Below are 11563 nucleotides of genomic sequence, written 5' to 3' on the forward strand. Positions count from 1 at the left end.
CAGAACAATATTCTTTCATGAAAATTCATATTTGTTGGTATTAATCATGATTGTGATTTAAACTTTTGATCCAAACACAAAGAATTAATTCCTACCTCGGTATTTTCAGATGGTACTCCATCTTTCATCAGCGAGTGAGTGACTGTATCAGGTTGTGATCTTTTGACCTTTGACCTGTTAACAGACTCGTAGACTCCTGAAAGTTTTGTTGAGAGATGGTTGGTTGGCTTTGATGTGAACTATTTCTATGACTCCAAGCTGGAACCACCTGCTGTCCCTGTCAAGTATGTGAACTTTGTCCAAGTCCACGAAGTGTCCAGGAGACATCCGAGGTAGTACGGCACAGTGTCATCGCCCCGATATCTTCATGGCAGAAATCGCCATGTTAGGCTGAATCCACAGCCACGCATGACCATTTTGTTCCGACCTTTGAGACGCATAATGAGCCGAGGGACATTCGACCAAGGCTACTGACAATAGCCTGGTAATCGACTTCTCTGTGTGTGAGTGAGCATGAAAACGCCATGATGAGGTATGATGCCTCCACCATGTCCACGAGTGAGTGCAGCTAGCATACGCTGCGCTATAGTTCGGCACATATAAAATCAGAATATTTTTGTCAGTTTTTGAGTTCAAGACGCAAGCTTCTTTCTCAAGACGCAAGCTAACGACTATCATATCCGTTAAACACATATGTTCAAGTGCAAGGAACCAAATCTGGTTTCTTTAGACTTTATCGTCTGAATATCAAATCATGCATAGCACATTCACATGTATCGATCCCGGGTATTCATTTCAGTGTCTCTACTGTATGATGTAATTATTAACCGGGCGATGTCGGTGTGTACGGGTCATCCAAGGTCGAAGGTCAGGACAAATTTAAAGTTGCTACGACCATGCTACAACTTGCGGTAAATGATCCCTGACACTTGGGGAGCATAAAACCGAAAAGGTCTCCCGAGGTCAAAGGTCAGGTAGAGCTCAAACCCGGTGACAACAAATCTCATGACAGGTGAAAGGTCATCTGGGGCAAAATCTTTAAATTACATTTTCCGGACATCTGTAAGGAGTACGAGACTCAAACTTGGTGACAACAAATCTCATGGCCGGGGGAACATTTTTTTGAACATTTTACAGGGGTCAGATACCTCCAAAACACAAACACGTCCCTGCTAGGTGTGTGGACTATAACCACAGTTTAGGTCTAGTACTTGAAGAAACCTTATGGCTTTGATTATTATATATATCGTACCATTGGCAATGATTGGCCATTGTTGATCAATCGCTGTGCGTCTTTATAAGCATTTCAGACTGTATTTTGTACAATGTTTATTAGTCAAATATGAATGCACATTTAAAGCCGTAATGTATGATTTTCATTTTCATTTTGTTATTCTGTACCCAAAATGCAGCAATAATTGTTGGGAAGGGTTGCGGTCCATTTGAAGCATAAATAATAAGGTAAAGTGAAAGAAACCCCGCTTAAAGACATAATAAAGTAAAAAAAATTAGAAATGTTTTTACCAATTTTCTATTATAAGATCGTACACTGTGGGCTTTAAGCACAAGTAGGCCTAAATAAGATTCTATAACACTAAGAAGTATCTAACAACACTTTGCAATATCTTTCAATATATAAAATGATTGCAATCTTTCTAAATCATTAGAATTATCAGATATGGGATTGGAAAACAAAATATTATTATCTGCTTTATCAGATATATCAACAAACTTTGAGTCAGTTTGTTTGCGCAAGTCTTCGCGCGCATTTCTTATGTATATATAAACACAACATTACCTTTTGACACGTCTGTACTGAATCTGAATTAGGGACTCTCGTCGGCCATATCTTCCAAATTTACATGTATATATAACTATGCGCCTCGGTGGAACGGTTGGTGTTGAGGAAAATATACTGTAGGGGTGGGGGGTGGGGTGTTAGGGGGCAGGTGATGCAGAGTGCACCCCCTGACAAAAAATGAAAGAAACAGTACCCCTCTGAAAAAAAAGAAAGATAAACTGAGGAAAGAAAAAGGGCAAGGAGCCCCTTTTCTAGCAAAATTCAGGGCCAAAATAGTGTAAAACACAAATTTTTTCGCACATTGTAACAATAAAGCCCTTTCAGCCGGATAATGGGCGAACATATAGTAAAATACCATTTTTTTGCACTACGCGCTCACATCATCCCAATAAGGCCTTTTTAGGGAAGCTCAAAGACATACAGTCTCTATGTATTGTATGATGCAACTGCAATTTTTGTCGTCTGCGCCCACGAAATTTTATTTTGCCCCCCCCGCCCCGACAAGAAAGCTGGCTACGCCCCTGGGTAGGACTAAACTTTAAGTTAAATAAAAATCAACTATAAAGACTTCACATTAAGTAACTCAACCTTTATAAATATATCTGTAAATATTGTGCACTGATTTTTCTCACGATACATGAATTTATAAGTATCAATCAATTCATGTGTCATGCTCAATCCTTCACATTTTATATCAATATTAGCAACACATGTTAGTGTTTTTCAAGAAAAATACCCAAATTATGACATTTGCGCGGCAATATATCAAACATCGAATCCTGCAACGATTTTAAGGGATATGTTTCAGCTGATGTTTAAATACTGTTTCAGATAAAACAACCTTATTTGGCAAATATAAAAAGAAATAGTTAAAAGTTGCATTTTTGCCAAGGAATTTTGGTGGAACACATCTTGGAAGTGACACACATTTGTTAGAAAATTCACTAAATATTCACATGTAAATAGCATAATTATGAAAATATTGCTTTTATAAATACGCATTATACACATTTGATAATTGGCCCGACATTGCTCTCGTTTCATTACACTCGCGATGACTCGCATTGTAGGCGTCTGATACCGCGCCGGTGGATAATTCTATGATAATATTTATTTCCTAGTATTATTGCGTGAGCGCCACATGCTTTCTACACAATCATCATGGCGTCTGGCGGTTGCGATCCTAAGCTACGAGAGTTAACCAATACATTCAAGCCTTTGCTGATTGAATTTTGCAACCAAAAACAGGATTTTAACGAGTTTAAATGCCTTCTTGAGTACAGGTAAGACATAAATGAACCTCTTTTCTTCTTCATGATTGTGGTCATCACCCAGCAAACACAAAACGTTTTCGACATCATTCGCATAAGGTTATAAAAGGTTGTCAGAAAAAGTTTAAATGTCGGGTTATATAAAGGTTATATTAAGAGTATAAAAATGTTTTCTTTACCTTAAAAAACATTTTTTTATAATCTAATGCTCAGCAAACAAAAATATTTTACAGAAAACGTTTAAATGTCGGGTTATATAAAGGGCATAAAAACGTGTTAATAACATTCCAAAAACGTTCTTGAAAACTTGATACAAAACATTCTAAACAGAATGTTATTTTGGGGTTGAAAAACTATTTTGCGAAAAATGTTTGCTCAAAATATTTGCAATAACGTTTTAAAAACGTTTTCATGACCTTTATATAACCCGACATTTAAATGTTATTAAAAGGTTTTGAAAGGAACATTTTAAGAACATTTCTGTGTTTGCTGGGTTCAAATATTTTAACATAATGTTATTTAAGTATTGACAAAATATTTGGCAAAAATGTTTGCAAAAATAGTTTAAAATAACATATTTTGAAAACATTAAAAAAATATTGTTGCAGTGTGTTTTCATACAAAACGTTTTAAAATGTTATCGTGACCTTTATACAACCCGACATTTTAATGTTATTTAAACGTTTTTACCTAAACCAAAAGCCAAAATATAACTTATTTAAAACGTTTTTAAAACGTTTTTGTGTTTGCTGGGCAGACTCCTTCATCATGGAAACCATACGATTGACTGGTTTTCTTTGTTTTTTGTGATAGAAATAAAATATCAAATGAATGAATGTATGAATGAAAGAATGAATGAATGAAAAAATTAATGAATGAATGAATGAACGAATGAATGAATGAATGAATGAATGAATGAATGAATGAATGAATGAATGAATCAATCAATCAATCAATCAATCAATCAATCAATCAATCAATCAATCAATCAATCAATTAATGGATGACGAATAATTATTAATGAATGAATGAATGAAAGAACAAACGAAGGAATGAATCGATGGATGACGAATGAATGAATGAATGAATGAATGAATGAATGAATGAATGAATGAATGAATGAATGAATGGGTGAATGAATGAATGAATGAATGAATAAAAGATGAATGAATAAATGATCTGGCTGACAAACGAATGAATGTATGGTTTCCTCTAATTAATAAATTAATTTGTGAATGACATAGTTGAAACCGGAAATCCTCAACTTGAGTGCTCATTTTGGACATTTCCGTGATTTTTCATTCGTTTAAAGCTATTTTAACTGCATTTCCAAGCTTTTTTTCAGTAACATTGGCAACTGGAATTCTAGTCGTTTCCAGCAAGCAAAAATTGCCGACCGACCTACCCCAATTTTTTTATCATGTTACGCCAATCAATTTTTTAGGCCTAAAGCTTCAAATGCTTGGGTCTTTAAAAATGCACATGAAATGTTTTCACTAACTGAAAGTGTTTTTTTAGACAAATGACAAACGCTAGGGTACAGTAGCTTTTATGCCTACACAATTTTAGCCGTATTATAGACAAATGGCTAATAAAATTCATCATCTTTGCTACTTTTGCTTTTTGCATGTTCAGAGGATCTATCTAATGTCCAGGTTCTGGAGCGACAAAACAGAACTGATGCTGTCAACAAGCTTTTGGACATATTAGGAAAATGCCAACAACCTGGAGTATACGCTGCTTTCATTAGGAGTTTAAAATCAAACAGTAAGTCATCATTAATCGTGGCAGCAATAACCGAAAGTGTGCTTCCTATATTTAGTTTTTATGTTGTAAAAAGAATGCAGAATAGGCAAATTTGGTTATTAGCATTAAAGCCCTAAATAACGAAAGTGTATTTTGAATAAAATAGGCAGAAAACCTTCCTAACAGTTTTTACTAATGTTATTTCATAATTTTTTTTTTTTTTTTAAATAACGAAATTCAAAACTTTGTACATTTGTGTATGTTTCTAGCTTATTACATTGTAATCATCATTAAGGGGTTTCCCTGGCATTTTGACGCAATGCCCTAAGGCTAATAATATTACAATGCGTTTGTTTGTACCTCCTTTTGTTCACTTTCGGTTTAAACGTGGGAACTACTCACTGCAAAAAAGTTGGTCAAATCTTTCTACCTATTTGTGTTTGTAATATAACACCAAGTGTTAATTTATGAACATTAGTGTTAGAACCATTAACATTAGTGTTAGACCATTAACATGAATTATGTGTTTATTAAGTGTTGCTCTAATAAACACAATATGGTGTTTAAATATAAACACTTGTTTTTGCAGTGTAATTGACACCTTTAAAGGTGAGTTTTCTCTAAATTATTTATAAATACATACATTATTACACGGTGTTACTTGCCTCATTTCATTCTGACCACTGTGTATGAAAAAATACTGAGAAATTTAGTGAAGTTGTTTTACGACATGTACGAGTCAGACAGTCGTGATATGCACGCATAGCCATGCATGCATGATGGCAGTCTGTACTGAGCAGTTAATAAGCTTACGTATCAGTTTTATTAATCAATCAAGTATTTGAAAATAACTTCACTAAATTTCTCAGTATTTTTTCATACACAGTGGTCAGAATGAAATGAGGCAAGTAACACCGTGTAATAATGTATGTATTTATAATTAATTTAGAAAACTCACCTCACAATTGAAAAATATTTGCCCAACTAATTTGGCAAATATTTTGCTTAATAATTAAGCAAAAATAAACCAACATATGAACCAATAATGTGTAAAATGCCCAACAGTTTAATCAAATTTTATCCAACAATTGGTACAATCAACTATTTGCCCAACAGTTTTATTAAATATTGCCCAACAGTTTTATTAAATATTGCCCAACAGTTTTATTAAATATTGCCCAACAATTAGTGAAAAATATTTACCCAACTATGTTGGTCAAATATTTTGCTTAACAGTTATGCAAAAATAAACCAACATATGAACCAATACCGTGTAAAATGCCCAACAGTTTGTTCAAATTTTGAACAATAATTGGTAAAACAAATTGCCCAACTGTGTTGGGTAAATACTTTGCCCAATATTTGAGCAAGTTTTTGTAAACCAACTGTTGGTCATAATTTTTGTACAACTCTTGTTGGTCAAATTTTGACCAACTGTTTCATGTGTTGTATATAGACCAAACTGTTGGTAATTTTTTTGACCAACATTATTTGCAGTTACAATAACAATGTTAGGATTAAAGGCAGGGTTGGCACGATCTTTTCATTTTTTTACCATTTTGATCAATGTAAGTTTATTTCTTTTAACTGTTTAACTGCATTCACAATGATTCTACAACTTTTTGATACAATTAAAGGAGTATTTCGTGATCCTAACATCCTCTTTTTATAACAATTGTCAGCAGATATCAACGAAAAAAGCTTATTCCCAAAATGTCAATTGATTCCGATTTAGCGTTTGCGAGTTGTGCATGATTATGTGTAATAGGCAATGTTGTAATTGCGTTCTTTCTGGTATACCAGAACGAAATTCAAATTTCACGATATCACTGCTAAACAAATTAATTTGCAAGAATTTTTGTATACATTATGTGGCCAAAGGTTTCCAGTGATATAAAAATATCAACTTTTTTTAGAAAAGTGGGGGGGGGGGGTGATGCTACGTATTACGAAATGCCTTTTAAAATACCTTTAGGATGTCATTTTATCTATTGCTAAAAATTCATCTTAGTTGAAATGTTGCGCATAAGGTTGCGCATAAATCTAGTATTCCAGTGGTCTCTTTATCATGAAGTATAGCAGTTCTTGAAATAACAAACTCGATTTAAATGGAGAAAAACATGCGATTTGAATCCAAATAAATCTTTTTGATTTTTTTAAAATAAAAAAAATCGCCAACACTGATTAAATGGGCAGGTGTAAACAAGCTTTTTTACATTTTAGTGTACGAAAATGATGCATTTCGTGATTTTAGCATTCTCTTTCAGCGTGGCCTTAAAAAATAATGGTTGTATACATATAACCACGGAAAAAATATTACTGTGCCAGTGTTATGATTTTTGTCTGTCGACAAACAAAAAGTACAAATTAGACGATGTCTTGGTCAAGTAACCAAATCAGAAAGAAACTTTATGCGCAACAACTGTCCAACATTATCATAAGTTTCTGATGGTATACAATCAACTAAATTTATATAGTACTGGGGAGGTTGTAGATCACGAAGATTGTAGTTCTCTATTTTTTTCACTTATCGGGAGCAGTTTCATTTTACTTTAACCAGTACGTTACAAAATAAAGACCCTTTAACAAGTTGAAAATGTATATATGAAACAAACACAAATATTTGATTTATTTCCGTCATTGTCAAGTTCATACTGCGGTCAGGTAATTAGAAACACACTGAACATTGTGATAATCATTGTCTTCTTAGTAGTGTGTATGTGCAATGTGTGATTCATGGAGTGGTTCCAGGAGTGGTTCATTATAATAGAGTAATGACCTGTTATATATTAAGGGATCGGATAGTAACGTTTGCATAATAGTTTTTGTTGGACATGAGTGCAACATATCGAATTGTATTCTGAGTACGAGAAATGTCCTTCTGATATTAAGTATTTTTGATTTTTTGAAACACATTTGATGGCAAATTATTAAGACTTGATCTTTCTTTATTTTTCATATTAACAGTCCTCGAAGTAAAATTTATAAATCTACTGATATGTACTTAAAGTGTATGTAGCTGGGAGGAACAGCCGACGATCATTTGATAATTTTGACCTTTCGTATTGAAGATACACATCCCCCCAAAAAATACCTAAATTATTGATCCCCTTCTTTAGGCCACAACACTTCCGATCATTTCCTTTCTGAGACACAAACCAGTTTTACCTACCTTTCATACTGCAGTTACTGTCCGTTTTCCTATTCACAATACACAGTGCTCTCACCATTGACGCGTGACCTCTACAAATGATGTATGTTGGAAGAATGGGCACTTGCCTAGTTAACATCACTGTGTGAAAAATAACCAGCCAATATTTAACTTATTCTCCAAACTTCTAGCAAATATATTTCTCTAACATGACCTAAAATTACAGCTAGGTTAGATGTTCAGAAATAGTCGCACTTTTGTAAAATATGAGTGAGGGCAAGGCATAGCTAGCCAACTCCCCGTGTTAATTGAATGGAGATTTGACCGAAAATATTGGTATCGGACCGCTCACTTCTGAAGGATGCCACAAAAAAAACGGTACAAGCTACATTTAAACTATTCTCTGGCAATGATGAGTTTCTTATAATTATAGTATGCCGAAATTGGGTACTGTAGGTGATTGACAAAGGGTCGCACTTTTGTGTTTTAGGAAGGATATGTAAACGACAGATAACACCAAAAATATGAAGAAATTATTTCCAAACCGTGTTAAGTCAACAATCATTATGTTGCTCATTTTCAAGAATGCTGGTTAACAAAAAGCAGGCCATTGTCTCATTTCGTGAACAAAGGTCTACATACCATTGTTTCCTTGCGTTTCCTTTATAATCGGTTACCCAACTGAAGCTGTATTATAGCAGCTCATTGCTATATCGCACATATAAAACAGACACATGTGCACAGCCAGAGAAGATCCGATTTAATCAGTTGAGCTGTTTCAATGAGTGTTATCTTGGTTTAATAGCTTTTAATGGGGTTTAAGTCCTGCAAAGGTCGAGGTGAATTCTACTGTAGACATGACTGCATCATGTAAAGTTTAAGCCCCTGTCAGACTTTCCGGCCGCATTGCTGGTAATAAATATCAAACAATTGGCGGTCATTTCAAATCATCCCTCAAGTTAACAAGGTTCAGGAATGTCCTCTCATTGTTAATTATTGGTTATACATACCTAGACAAAATACAATGTTTTGTAACTCACCACTTGAACAGGATTTAGCCAAAGCAAACAAAGACTAGAGCTATTTAAGGATTCTATAGAAATAGGTAGAAGCTTATTATCCTCATCAGCAATAGGATTATTGATTGATTTAAACGGTGTAAATGATATACATGTCGCACCAAATTGAGGTACCTACGAATACGAACTTCACGCACATTTTACACTGTAACTCAGAATACAATTTGCCGTCTTTACGGCTCATTCGTAGTGTACGGCCACAAATATACATACATGATCATCTTATGTTTTCTTCCCTCTACTAGAAATGGGACACATTGCGGAAATGATCGAAAAAGGAAAAGGGCCAAGTGAAAGATTGAGATATTATAAAGAGCTTCTACAAATCTTTCTCCCAAAATTAATCCAAATCAATCCTGTCGATATGTTGCCGTACCTACCGTGTCTTACCGATGAGGACAAAGAGGAGATCATGAATGTCAAGACTCAGGTGAATTGTGCACATGCAGCTTTGAAACTGCTCATATATCTCGGTCGTCACAGAGAGGAATGGTTGGACCAGTTGATAAATGCTCTAGAGAAGACACGCTATAGAAAACTGGCTGCTGCTATTGCTGAAGTCGCAGGTAATTATTATTTTATAACAGCTCTCTAATCCGAATTTTCCCTAGTCCAAAAGCTCCTCAGTCCGAAGGTTCGCTAGTCCGACATGTAATTTACCAATCGCTAGTCCGAATTTTGAAAAAGGTTTGCTAGTCCGAATATCGGGTTCTCTAGTCCGATGGTTCGCTATTACTATAATAAATAAGGTTATCTAGTCCGAATATGGCTCGATAACTCTAATCCTAACCATAACACTAACACTAGCCCTAACCCTAACTCTAACACTAAACCTAACCATTACCCTAACCTTAACCCTTATTCTATTTTCGGACTAGAGAACCTTCGGTTTAGCGAACTTAATTTGGTTTTCGGACTAGCGACCCACTAACTCTAACACTAACCCTTACCCTAACCTTAACCCTTATTCTATTTTTGGACTAGATAACCTTCGGACTAGCGACCCTTCGTCTAAACAATATTTTGTATGGGAGAAAAGGTGTAGCTGCAAGTTGTGGAGTGTTTTAGGGGTGTAGGGGTGAGGGTATTTCGACAGGGTAGGTACGACCTCGTGTAATTTGTGTGTATGTCGAACATGGAAAATGGAGAGTCTGGGGACTCCCAATGGTGAGTTAGGAGGTTGTGTGTGGAACGTTAGGGTTTGAGGCAGAACTTTAACCCAGTAGATGGAAGGTTTAAGTAAATGATTTGGTTTATATGCTGAAAGGATGTGATATTATTATTATTATTATTATTATTATCATTATTTTTATTATTATTATTATTATTATTATTATTATTATTATTATAGGCAAACATTCGGAAGGAGTAAATCCCAAAACATTTGTCAGCCAAGCACAAGCAGCTAAAGATTATTTTCGATCCAATGAGGCCGCCACCGCCGCCTCTAAAAATTGGACTGAAAAGGGTTATCAATATTTTGACTCAAGCGAAACTGTTCAGAATGAACAAGTTGTTGAGAAACAAACCAGTGAAATGGGATGCCGTGAGCCATGTGATGGATTGGAAACCGAGATTCAACAAGACTTGGACTACACCAATGCTGATGAACAAACGGATGAAGGTCGAGATGAAGAACAAGGTAATTGGTCAATTTTCTCTCCTTCCTCATTAATCTTGTACAGCTTACATATTACTATTATTGAAAAAAAACCAGGGAAATTCAAATTACAATATTTCGTAAAAATGGAAATTATACATTGGTGTTATGTAATCAAGTATCTCCAAATTGCACGAATAAATCGTGCTGCAATTTGCACACGTGAAAGAGAGGGTTCTTAGCTAATACCGTCCGCCATATGTCATTGACATCGGTCATCAACTTCTGGAGACTAATTATCATATGCACAGTTGTATATACTTGGATCACTATGTGTGCATAAGCGAATTTCGTGACATGGAGTATATCTGTATGAAGGTAACTTATTAAAGTTCTTTGAAGGCAAAACAAAGATTGTTTAATAAATTTTTCTCATTTTTTTTTCAGGTTCATTTCTTAGTCCAGATGAAGAAGGTTCATTTAACATAATGTATACATCACTTCCTTCTAACGATAACCTCGACTGTTATCAAAATGATAATGGCGATGATGATAGTGATGATGACGACGAATTGGAAGATGATGAGGATGAAGAGGATGACTACGCATCGGAGGTATGTATTTATGTCAATGATTTTTCTTCATTAATGATGCACAATGTGTTACACGAGATAAACAATTGCGTTCCGATGTCCGATGGCTAACAAACAAACAACTGCTTATAATTCAACAGCATTAAACCTTTGGATATTCTTTACTATAAACGGATGGTAGAAAACAACTCTGTTAAAGTGTTCAGGAGGCATTCTATGAATGTAAAGATTCTCAGACATTCAAGAAATGTTCACCCCACAATTTTCAAACAAAAGAGTTTCTGATCCACAGCGTTTCTTTTATTAAAAAAATATGACATTG

The sequence above is a fragment of the Amphiura filiformis genome, chromosome 3 (genome assembly GCF_039555335.1).
Source record: "Amphiura filiformis chromosome 3, Afil_fr2py, whole genome shotgun sequence".
Lineage (NCBI taxonomy): Eukaryota > Metazoa > Echinodermata > Ophiuroidea > Amphilepidida > Amphiuridae > Amphiura > Amphiura filiformis.